The sequence below is a fragment of the Pinus tabuliformis genome, chromosome J (genome assembly GCF_031772625.1).
Source record: "Pinus tabuliformis cultivar Carrire ecotype Pingquan chromosome J, CPIR1, whole genome shotgun sequence".
Classification (NCBI taxonomy): Eukaryota; Viridiplantae; Streptophyta; class Pinopsida; order Pinales; family Pinaceae; genus Pinus; species Pinus tabuliformis.
This window is the reverse complement of record NC_142295.1, coordinates 1,393,346,190-1,393,359,935: the sequence shown is the minus strand read 5'-3', so window position 1 is coordinate 1,393,359,935 and position 13,746 is coordinate 1,393,346,190.

The following is a 13,746-nucleotide window of genomic DNA, read 5'->3' as shown; positions in this document are numbered from 1 at the left end:
ATTCTGATTTAATCATCCAACAGATAAAAGGGAAGTTCTTAACAAATGATCCCAGATTAAGAGAGTATAGAGGAATAGCTATAGAGATCCTCAATACATTTCTAGAAACTTGGCTTGCCGAAATCCCGAGAAAACACAACTTGCAGACTCGTAGCCTAGCAATGTTTGCTAGCACCTGTAAACTACCATTTGAACCAAATCATCAATTCACAGCTGAAATTAGACATAGGCCAGCCATACCTGATAATGTGAAGAACTGGCAAGTGTTTGAAAGTGATAACCAGATCAACAAATTTTTAACCTTAGAAGAAGAATTTTCTAGCACTAACATAGATGGAGATATAGTGAGTGAGTTTGATCCAGCAAATCAGATAGAAATAGACATTTCAGCAGAAAATGCAACTCAAATGCTTCATCCAACGAAATTGACCAAAAATGAAAGATAGGATCTTAAAGAAACAGTTGTTGATGAGATTATTGAAGGATAATTTGAAATTATCAATTTAAAAGACAATCACTTGCCTAAAGGATTAACTCCTTTAGAAGATCTCTTTGATTTCAACAACATTCCAAAGAAACACCAAATGAAACCTCCAAAAGTAGACATTGAAGACTACAACATAGGAACTGAAGAGAATCCAAAAATGGTAAAATTATCCAAATCTTTGTCCCCTGAACAAAAACTTAAGTATGTTGAACTGATCAAAGAATTCCATGATGTTTTTACCTAGAGCTATGAAGACCTGAAATCTTATGACACCTCTATAGTTCAGCATACAATACCCCTCAAGGAAAATCAAAAACCATTCAAACAAAAGCTCAGAAGAATCAACCCTGTACTGCTTCCTTTAATTGAAAAAGAAATCAAACGAATGCATGATGCAAGGATAATTGCTCCAATCAGATTTTCAGAGTGGGTGTCTAATTTAGTGCCTACTAGGAAGAAAACAAGAGAAATCAGATTATGTGTTGACTTAAGAAATGTAAACAAGGTTTCTTTGAAGGACAATTACCCTTTACCTAAGATAGATCATATTTTACAAAGAGTAGTTGGTGCTTCTAGAATTTCACTTTTGGATGGGTTTTCATGTTTTAATCAGATTTTGGTTCATCCTGATGACCAAGAAAAGACTGCATTTACAACACTGTGGGGCACATTCAAATATGTTAAAATGCCATTCGGACTTAAGAATGTAGGGGCAACCTTTCAGCGAGTAATGGACATAGCTTTTGGAAAAGAAATTCACGATTTTTTGGTTATATATCTAGATGACCTCACTGTGTTTTCTAGATCAGATCAACAACAATTAGATCATTTAAGACAAGTGTTTTTAAAATGCAGAAAGTATGGTATTTCGTTAAATCCTAAAAAGTCTTTGTTTGGTCTAGAAGAAGGCAAACTGTTAGGCCATATCATCTCCAAATATGGCATCATAATTGATCCTGCTAAAATAGAAGCTATTATGCAAATACCCCACCCCAAAAATGTCAAAGAACTTCAAGCTTTCCTAGGGAAAATTAACTTTTTGAGAAGATTCATATCTAATTTGACTGAATTGATTAGATTGCTAAACAATATGTTAAAAAAGGATTCAAAGGTTAAATGGACAGTAGAAGCCAAACAAGCATTTGAAGAAATTAAAATGGTTTTGACCAGAACACCAGTCCTCACAAGTCCAAAGTTCAATAGAGACTTCATAATTTTCTCATTTGCATCAGAACACACTATATCAGCTATTTTACTGCAAAAAGATGATCAAGGATGTGAAAAACCCATAGCCTTTTTTAGTAAAGCACTTAGAGATGCACCTCTAAATTACAAAATCATGGAAAAACAGGTTTTTTCACTTGTGAAAGCTATTAAAGACTTCAGAGTCTACATATTATACTCACATGTAGTAGCTTATGTACCAAATACTGTTGTCAGAGACATCCTGTCTCAGGAAGGAATTGAAGGCAAACGAGATAAATGGATAGCTAACATATTGGAGTATGATATTGAGATAAAACCTACAAAGCTTATAAAAGGACAGGGATTGGCTAAACTCATGACTGAAACAAACTTTCGAGCGCTGAATATTAATGAACTGGATAACGAACAGGAGATGGCGACTCCACAAATCAGCCAGGCCTTCTTAGAATCACCCTGGTATGTTGATATAATTCATGTATTATTAAACCTGCAAGCTCCTCTAGGGTTATCCAGAACAAAGAAAATGTTTTAAAAGATGAAAGCTTCAAAATTCTGTATTTTAGATAATGCTCTTTTTTGGAAAAATCATGAATGTATTCTATTGAATTGTTTAATAAAAGAAGAAGCTGACAAAATTCTCAAAGAATTTCATGTAGGGGACTGCGGTGGACACCTTTACTGGAAATCAACTGCAGACAAAATCCTAAGGGCTGGATTTTACTAGCCAACCTTGTTTGCTAATGTAAAGAAGTTTGTCACTGCTTGCCACAAATGCCAAATTTTTGAAGGCAAAAGGAAACTGTTACCTTCACCCTTGAGACCAATTTCCACTAAAAGACCCTTTCAACAATGGGGTTTGGGCTTCATTGGAGAAATACACCCTCCCTCTTTTGGCCAACATAAATGGATTCTTACTGCCATAGACTATTTCACCAAATGGATAGAAGCCATTCCTTCTAAACAAGCCAATGATACAGTGATTATAGGATTCTTAGAAACCAACATATTGTCTAGATTTGGCTGTCCTGAAAAGATCATAACCGATAATGTTGCTGCCTTCAAGTCCAAGAAAATGATAAATTTCTGTAACAAATACCATATCATTTTAGGCCATTCCACAACCTATTACCCTCAAGGTAATGGTCTAGCTAAATCTTCCAATAAAAGCCTGATTAATATTATTAAGAAATTTTTGGAGGAGAACAAAAAAAATTGGCACAAGAAACTCATAAATGCACTATGGGAAGACAGACTTACTACAAAGAGATCTATTGGAACTAGCCCTTATGAGTTAGTCTTTGGCATGGAGGTTGTGTTTCCTTCATCTTTAGGAGTTCCTGTCATGAAATTACTCCAAGAATCTCAGGTGGAGCCCAATGACATTCAAAGAAGAATAAATCAGACCATCCATTTGTAGCAGAACAGAAAAGAAGTGCACCAAAGATCCCAAGAGTTACAAGAAAAACTCAATAAAATATTTGATAAAAGGACCAAAGAAGAAGACTTCTACCTTGGAGAAAAAGTTTTAAGGTGGGATTCCAGGAGAGAAGACAAAGGAAAACATGGGAAGTTTGACTTCCTGTGGAAAGGGCCAGTTATCATTTAGGCATTGTAAGGGAACAATACTTACTTTCTGAAGAGCCTGGATGGTACAGAAATAGAAGAAGGACCAGTGAATGGTCGAATGCTGAAACATTACTTTGATCTAGTTTTTTAATGTATTCTGACTCTAACATGTACATACTATATCCTTAATAATGTCACAGTTTGGATTGGATAGTATCTTGCTACAATTGAAGCCCGCAGAGAAGGCCCTAAGCTTCACAAGTGTGCTATCATACATACAATAAAGCAACCAGCAGAAGAAAATTTCAGAGCAAAGTCAGAGTTATTCAGAAGGCCATCTGACCTGCTGTTCTTGACTTTCCACCAGGGAAAGCCATCCCCAAGTGGAGCCACTGTTATACTCCTATACCAATAGGTGTCATATTTCATGATTGACTTGATGAGCTTTGTAATATGTTCATCCCTTCCTTGTTGCAAAGGTTTTCCATATTATCAAAAAATCAAAAAATTTAAAAAATGTAAAGAGTGTATGCCCTAAAAGAAAAATCAAAGGGTAAAAAGAATAAAATGGTCAAAAAAGTGAAAAAAAATGAACCCCAAATAAAGAAAGACTAGAAAAGTGTGCAAGTCCAAATGCCACTACTTTTTTCATTTTCTGTAAATAAAGCATTGTGTGCAGCTTGTTAATTTATGCCACAATTTATGAATGACCAAACAGCTTAATCTTGGCTAGTTCATATTTGAAATTTCTGTTTTAGAGATAGAGAATAAAAATCTAACCAAACTGTTTAATCTTGGCAGATAAGTAGATAGGTAGGGAAGCAAAGGAGCTGAACAGTTTAATTTGAGCCCTTGGAAGTAATAAGTGCAGACTTAGGTAGGTTTACCATGCAAAGAAGAGAAAAGGTGATGAGGGTTTGCTAGCCCAAGTGCACTCAAGTAAAGAGAAGAAAAAATGCTAGGCCAAGTAGGCAGGGTAGGTAGATTGGTGTCGCAGAATAATACTTGTGATAGATCATGTCTCTCAATGTGTTAACTTTTACTTTTATCACAAGTTCCATGGCAGACATTTTACTTAATGCAGCTCAAGCAAGGCAAGGTTGAAATAACTAACTTCCCTTCATATTTTTCCCTAATCATTTACTAATTTCCCCCCTAAAATATTAAGAATCTATTCTTAATATCACTAAAAAGCCACTCCTTCAATTTTCATCAAATGCCTAAGTAAAACCCTATCTTGCTTAGGAAATTGGCTACATTTCTCATATAAACCCCTTTTCCCTTTACCCTAAGTTTTAATGTAAAATTCCTAACATTATAACTTAGCACTCTTTATTTCAAATTCATATTAACTCTAACTTTTATTATATAACTCCCTTATAAATGTTTTTTCCCATCCCGTATTATATATAAATACATAAAAAACCCCAAAAATATTAGTATCCCACCCGGTCGATTACGACCATATCACTGTTTAAAAGGGATTAACGGATTTATCATAAACTTGTTAATAACCTGCCCTGCATGCTAATGGAGTTAATTAACCACGTGGGTTAATTAATAACCAAACCCAACAACCAATGAAAATAGCCCTGATACATAAAAAACACAGTTTATTATGCCGACCCCACAAGTTAACCTCCCGCCAAGTTCAAAGCCCGTCCACCGTTAGATCTGCACTCGTTCATCCAATGGTCGATGATCGTATCGTGCCCTTGTCCATCGCTGAACGTTAACTTGCGGGAGGCCAGTGTTTTTGGTTCCCGTACTCTGCCACACATTGCGCTCCCAGTATGCTCGCTCCCTCCCTGTCCAAAACCGCCCAGCCCCAAAAGTGGTGTGGGCAAAACCGCTTACCACCGCCCTCCGCTGACGTCATCTGGTGATGTCTTCCATCCGGTGTTGACATCACCCGCCACGTCCTCTGCCACGTCACCTGTCCCCGTACTCCCGCTGACATCATCTGTACTACTTACATCATCTGTCCTGCAAATCATAAAGTTCTCACCAAAACTTCATTTTGTCGAAATAAAAAGGGTAAAATATCATTTTTTGTTGTATTTCGCTGCAAATAGCGCTCCAGGCACAAAATCGATCAATGTTCGCAATTCAGTCTTGACCGCCTCCTGACCAGAAAAGACTCAGGCAACGAGCTCGCAGCCTCAATCAACCTGCATAATGTAGTATTTCTCTTTAAATACGGTTCGAACTAACACCGAGGGACTTCCAAGCTCATAGAAGAAAGAAATAAAGGGATCTACAGGGATATTTGCTACCCTAAATCAGTGGACCTTCAGAGGACATAAATTGCCAGAGGAAAGATGATAAGAAGACACATTAGCAGTTTTGTTTTACAAGAACATGAGGGACAGTGATGAACAGAGGAAAACAAGTCAAAGTGTATCAGTTCATCATTAAAAGTAGTAGAGAAGAATTAAAGAAAGAAAATCAAAATTAAAGAGCATAGTTAAAACAGGCAGTCGGCGCAGAGCTACTACAGAAGACAACTGCTAGCCCAATTAAAGACCCTACCTCCAGCACAACATCAGTTATATTTCTCTAGCTATTTCTATTTTACTTGTAGATTATTATTAGTCATCTTAGATATTATCTCACAGCTATAATGAGATATTTTGTTGTACAAATTTGTAGAATAAATACACCCTCCATTAGAGTATTGGAGGTGGTGTGTGGATTTCCTAGACTCTACTGTAATATTGAAATTTTTGGAATAAAGAGCTGTTGGAAACATCTGTTGTCTGGCCTACTGGATGAAGAATTGAAGCAGAGGACTTGTCACAGATTTCTTGAATCAAACTTCGGATCAATAAGTCCCCTATATCTCGTGTTTTACAGTTTTCTTGTTTATTATCTCATCTGTGTTTCATAAATCTGAATGATAAAGAAAAAGTTAAATTCAGAATATGCTTGACTGCACTCTGTTTTCAGCCTTTATTGTTCTCTGTGTTTTCTACAGAATTTGGATAAGCAGTGAACTCTTAATTGCTCCTGTTTCCTGATTCTTTCATGTTAATTATTTTCTAAAGAATATTTAACTGCTCCTTATCAGTAATCATCCATTTTCCCTTTTTCAATAGGTTGAAGGATTCTTAACTGCCCTTCACCTATTTGAGCCCATTCTATCTGCTTCAAGTCTTTTATTTGTTCCCTGTTTGACTACCTTGCTCTCTAAAGCCATCCTCTGTTAAGAAACCAAATCCAGAAAGCCTTTTTCTTTGACTCCATCATACCCAATGGACTGAACTATTCTATCTTACCTCTCTGTTCTATTGAATCTCACCACCCAAACTCAAACAAAACCCTTGAACTTCATAACTAGCATAATACCTTTAAAAACAAAGCTAAATCATAAAGAGAGAGCCCTCTCTAGATACATATTGGTTAGATTCTGTATCTAAAAGATTGGTCTGTGGTTACCATGAAATCCTTCCCTTTCTTGCAACTTTGGGGAAAACCTGAGTGTTAACACCTGAGTCATTATCTTCTGTTGTGACAGTGCAACCCCTAGGTGAGGTAGGAGCGAAGCCACAAACCATTCACGATGTTGTCCATCTATTAAGTTCATGTTATCTTCACAGATTTTACATTTAAAGCTCTCATCTAATTCCCAAGGTGTCTCGCCTGGTTGGATTCTGATTTCTTTAAACTAGACAATAAACTGTGCTTCAGATTTAGGTCTACTCAATTCTTTGTTTAGCGTGGTCTGGATGTCTACCACTTCAGCATTTGGGTTATCATTAGAGTGCTTTATGTACCAGTTTAGCATGCAATCCTCTAGAGAACTAACCAAGGTTACCTTCTTCATGTTATCATCTGTAATGCCCTAATCTTCCCATACAGCTTTCACAATGAACCAGAATTGGTCCGGGTCCTCATTTCCTAAGCCTTTGAATAAAGACAACTTCACTGAATTTTCCATATTGAACTGTGGTGTAGGTGGAGGTGGCATGGATTAAATCGTAGGCGAAGGTGGTGAAGTTGGAGGTGGGGTGGGTGGAGGTGGCAGTTGCGGAAATCCTTGTCTTATTAACTGAATAGCACTTTGTAGAGAAACTTGTGCTATTCCCTCTTCATCACCTCACGGAGGTGAAATCAATGGACTATATTCAAGACCCTTTCTTCATTCATTCTTGTAATTTTTTCTACTTCGTGTAGCTCCAAACATTAAGGTAGTTGCATAACTCATTTTTCACACAATAAAATTTTAATCTAGGTATTCAAAGATTTCATGTACTTACCTCGCAGACCTTTGAAAAAGCATCGCTCCACCTCATTGTAGATGATTGAGGTGTCGACCGTGAATTCAGTGACAAATCCTCCTATGACACAATCGAGCCAATGATTGACGATGCGGGCGATCTTATCCTCATATGCTTCTAATCTCCCCACTAGTTCCGGGGTCCAAACAATAGGACCGTCAAGTTTCCACCTTCCTGCTAGATTCTCGATCCAATCGTATAATTCAATCGAAAAGAGACAGAAAAATATCTTGTGGATCTCTGTATATAGGTACCTATCTAGCCACTGTTCCTTTTTCAGTCGTGGACTTCTATTTTCCTGCACCACGAATTCATGGATCTTTCTATCCAACCAGTCTCTCATCTCTTTTTTAGTTGGATTCTAGTGATACGACATCACGCATCTCTTATGCAGATTCTGGTCCTGGCAACCAAACCATTTGTTGGCTTGTTGGGGCCTCACCCAGGTTCAACGTTAATTAGCCAAACAAATCCCTACGCTACTTTCCCTTTCGGCATCAGCCTGCGGAGCGTGGACCGAAGTCTCACATGAAGCAATATGGGGGGATGTCGGAACCAAGTTTCCACACCCTAGCATGGTCGTGATGTCATTTTATTCCTTCTATTCCTGTTTTCGTGCAGGTCACTCAGTTCTAGGTCCCACCAGACTAGCCCTATACTCCGGCCTTCAGTACCTCCGTGAAAAGGTGCGAATGACCTTTGCACAGCCCTAACCTATTGTTCAGGTACTTCCGCGCTACAAGTGTAGCGTACTGTGGAGATTCCCAAACTAGTCTAAGTGTCTTACTTATCTTATTAGATAATCATAGTTAGCACTGTGTAAATAGATATTCTTATTTGCATTCAGTTATTCAACATAATTATACACATTTTCGCATCAAATAAGTATTATAAAGGAAATTCATACATAATATGACAAGATGAATTAATTGGAACAAAGACACTGAATTTGCAGAATGCTTCTCTTTATTGATATCTTTAAGTGATTATAGACTCTATCTACCTCACGCACATAGTTGCAGGGGTCCGCGCACTCAGCTGCAGACTTCCACCCTAGGCCTCTGTGCACTGAGCTGCAGAGCCTCTACCTATGCTACGACCCGAAACTTAGATTTCTTACTTTAGAGCTATGACTTTCTTGGCGACTACTGAACTACTTAGATCTTACTTACTTAGCTCTTTTTATACAGTCCCATGGTCCACAGAACATGGGTAGGTCTTTTAGAGCCGACTTTACTTTACAAAACTAAGGGGAGACAACCCTTTATGACTCATGACACCTTATGAGTAGCACCACTATCCACCATAGTGATAATAGTGCCTTTCCTAATCTTCATCTCCACATATTCCAACAAGTTCCTTTCGAGATCTCTTCGTGAGATCACTTCCATAGCCACTGCATCTCCCAAAATATGCATAACTCCAAGGAAAGTTTTTCTTTCTTCACATTGGATTGTGCCATCGCTTCCACTTTCGGTCTTGAACAAAAATTCTTCATTTTATGTTGTTCTTCACATATCTGACACTTTAAGGGCTTCTTCGTATTCGTCTCGTCATACGATCTCGAAGGTTCTTATTTCGTAGACTTCACTTTCGGCTTATCAGTGTTCTACTTTGTCTCTTCGATTCCTTCATCATAATGTTCTACCAAGTGATCAACTGCTACAAAAGCTTCTTCAACTGTCTTAATATTTTTCCTCTTCACCTCATTGCATGCCCAAGGTTTCAATCCTATAATGAAATTGAACATCTTGTCCCTTTTCGCCATATCAAGTAATTCCAAAACTACACTTGAGAACTCTCGTTGATATGCTTGTAGGCTCCTTATTTTCTTTATGTATTTTATCTTCATCCTTGCATCCCTGTTTCTTCTTGTGGACTAAAATGAGCTTAAAAAGTTTTCTTCATGTCATCCCACGAAGTGATTTCTAGAGCATCACCATTAGAAATCTGGTCCATCTTCCTTCGCCACCACATCTTAGCATCCTTCATCAAGAATTGAGTAGCAACCTTCACTTTGGCCTCATCATTAGACATACCCAAACGCTCCAAGTATTGCTCCATATCCCATAGAAAGTTAGCAGAGTTTTCGCACTTCTTGTCCCATCATAAGAATCATGTTCTTTGACCTTCACATGAGCAACTCCTCCACCAGAACTTTTCCCAATTGCCTTCTTCAGAACCACTATCTCATTTCGAGCATCTCCAAGATTGTTCTGCAACTTCAAGATTTCTACCTAACTTTGGTCCCTTGCATCTCCAATTGCTTTGAATTCTTTCTTTCTTTGTGTACACAACCATTATGTATACTCGTATCAGATTTTGAGGTCTTCAAAATATTCCTTCAACTTCATATAGCTATCTGAAAATTCAGCGTTTTCAGCCTTCATCGAAGCCACTTCGGAAGCTAACTCCTCCATCTCGACATCCTTACTAAATTCACTTGTCATAACTTGAGGTTCCTCCACTTGACTTGCAATCAACTTCCTTTGTGATCTAGTAGTGACCATAAACTTCTTTATCTTTCAACTTGGCCCTTCACTTGCCCCTGTCAAACTTCCCATAAATCTAGTTCAACTAAATCAACCTCTGATACTAACTATCATGCCCTTATCCTAGCGGTAGTATTTCAACCACACATAGGTAGGTGCGGCACCGCTACCCAATTTCTTTTCACCAATACTCTCAAGTACGAACTACACCTAACATTCAATACTTAGAATATTTTTCAACTTTACTAAGAATTCATCATTCTTTTACACATTAGAAATATTCATATTTATCATCATTCATATAAAAGTAAAATAGTACAATATTTCTTCAAAGGGAGGTGAAACTCCCTAGTTATAGCTTTCCCAACAATATATAATAATCCAATTTTTACAAGTTCATGCAATATCAACGTTTACAAGGAAACCCCAAAATTACCTTGGCAAAATTGCCAAAATTCACTTTCAACTCGGTTGTCGTTCAGCCTTGCCCCAAGCTATTGTTTAGCTCTACCGAAGTTCTTGTTCAGGCCTACCCAAGCTCTGTTGTTTAGCTCGGCGCAATCTATCATGCAGCCTTGCTCCAACTTTCCAGTCAGGGAAGCCCACCCTACCGTGCAGCCTTGCCCAAGTCAACTCGTGTCACAAGTTAGGTAGCAATGCCCACCGCGTGCTCACCTACCGCACCTAACCTTTGTTCCAACCACTCGTCATGGCTAGCTCCTTGGTTCACCATGTCCGTAGCTTTCTATCACACCGCCCTAGCTCGTAGCAAAGGGCACCTGCGCCTTCGTGCAACGCACTCACAACTTAGGTCTGGTTCAGCAACCTACATGCACCCAATAATCCACTCGCTCAACTGTTAACTGACCACCCGACTATTCACCAAAACTGCTGCCTGCTTAACTCGTATGTTCAAAACTCCAGGCAGGTGCACCCTTAACAACTCGCCCTGCGACAGTCCACCCGACTCATCTAGGTAACCTCGCCCCCAGTTCACCTGTCATTCTGTTGTTCGGTTTTTTGTGTTTTCAGCCTTGTGCTTCTACCCAACCCATCTGCCTGCACATCGACCTACATTGTATGCAACTCTTCCTCTGCTCGCCAAGTTCAGTTGGTCTGCTTGGATGACTTGCGTTGATTTCTCCTCCTCCATGCATCCTCCTCCTATATATACGGTTTTGCCATCAATATCGATGGGCCGGTCTACCTAGGTCGACCATATAACTCAGCCACTAAAACATGTCAGTTCACCCCTCCTTAAGTCGACTCATCCCAAATATGGGTTGTCTCACCAACCGCTTAGTTTTCTCCCTTCATATAAACTCATTGCAGCTCATCCAACACTTAGTCATTTTTCGACTTTCTTGATTTTTTGACCCCTGTGCTAGCTCGTTGCAACTCGCCCTCTTGTTACACTTCATCGCACATGACTCGTGACTTCGTTGCATTTCGTCGCATGTGACTCGGGCGCGTTTAACCGACCACCCTACTCGTCGCACCTCGACATGTCGCCTTTAACTGAAAGTCTTGTCACCCGGCTCGTCGCACATCGCCAACTCGTAGGCATGACACCCTCCATCTCACACCCTAATGAAAAGTAAAATTTTGGTGATTGTTTTAATAATAATGTTTTTTTCTTATTTATTTTAATGATAAATAATATTATTTTTTATTTATATGACTAATATTTATTTATTAAAAAATATTTATTTATTATAAAAATTACAGTAAATCAAATTTACACCTAGTTTATTAATTTATTTTTTAATTAAACATTTGAAAATGTTTTTTCAACGAAAGCAACACGCCGTGGTGATCAGTTGTATTGACATTGTTATGAAAATTGGATATAATTCTGGTATAGTTTAAGTATGATGTTTATTTTTAATTTATTTATTTTAAAAGTTTAATAAATTTAGTTTTTTTTTTTATCTTAAATTAGGATGTTTAGATTTAGTTTATTGTTTATTTTTCATTATAGAATTTATGAAAATGGGTTTATATTTTTGTATGGTTTATTTTTTTCTTAAACTTGTAGAATGTAAAGATAATTTTGATGGTATAATTTGAGGTTAATAGATATCTTTCAATGTAATTTTTTTTAATATTTATATTGCTATAAGTTTTGTAACATCTCCACTTTGATTTTTATTTTATAATTCTAATTTATGATTTATAATGTTGGGTTGTCATTTTTATAAACTTTTTATTGATGTAACATGTTGTATTTTGAAATATTATTAGTAATTCGAGGAAGGGGAAAGCTTACACAAAAATTGATGTTATGAGAAAGAAGTTCTGAGAGAATTGGAAAATTCAATAGAAATAGAAATATCTAGTCTTCAATTAAAATTCACTGGTCTGTATTTACTAGAAATGAATTAAGAAAAGCAAGTGGTAGTTAAGCTACCTACTTCCTACAATAATGAGAAGATATGGAAGTGGTATAAGACTATCCTAGAGGTATGAAGGAAGTACCCCTTTGGTGGATTTTGAATTGACCACGTAGTCTAGATTATGGATTATGAAATCTCATGTAGAGTCTGTGTTATGGTTGTTGTGGTTGTGTGGGGGAAGAGAGGAACCTATGTGTGGAGACAACGAGACTAAAAGGGAGAAACTTGTAGGAAGAAATAAAGATTTATGAAGGGCTTTGATAATGAGATTCTCAATGAGAATTTTTTTAGAGAAATCCTCTATGTGACAATAACTTGTGAGAAAGTTATGAATCCTATGTTTTGGTTAGAGAAACCAATGTTCAAATCTTCAACCTAAGTTGGGAAGAAAGGGCCATGAGTTATTCTGGATGATTTTGTTTAGTCAGCATGAAAATCACTTAGAAAGTGAGGCACAAAGGGTAGCAAAGGACCACCTTAATAGTAGGTGATCCAATTTGGCAACCTTGTGACTACTATTAGACCCTGGTTTAATGGGTTGATAGACTGCATTCTGATTTCTATGCATGAAGGAGAGTTTCCTTGATATATCTACCCTTTTATTGAACCTTTTGATTGACTAACAAATGCTTCCTCTTGCGGTATCGAATCTAACTTTAGGGTGGCCAGCTAAAAGAAAAGTACAGTGTAGTTGAGCCTATGGTTGGGTGGGAGGACAATGGCTTTCCCTTATTCAGTTTTAGGAAAAGATTAAATCAATTTAAATGAGTGCATTTCTCTTTCTTGATATATATCTATATATATATATATATATATATATATATATATATATATATATATATATATATATATATATATATATATATATATATCTATCTATATATATAGTTCCATGGATGATTTTATGATGCATTAGTGAGTAGGAATGTATTGTTGAACTAAAGCTTTGTGTAATTGTGCTTGGTCACTAGTTGTAATTCCAATAAGGATGAGCTAAGTTGCATTTACTTACGACATCACATATGTGTAACACCTTTTATCATGGGATTTCATTAAAAGAAAAAAAGATTAAAGGACCTTAATGGGTCTCAAACCATCAAGTTGGGTGTGTATCAGTAGTTGGGAAAAGAATCTATAATATGTGAACAAGGACAATTATTCAAGTTAAGAAACCTGTTATGTGAATTAAGAGCCTATGTAAACTCTAAAGTTTGGTATAAGAATACAAGCTTGATTTTAGAGAGGAGACTAAGAGGAAATGGTCTTCATAAACTGTCTAATATAATGTGTTGGAGGGTTCACTAATGAACTTCTCAACT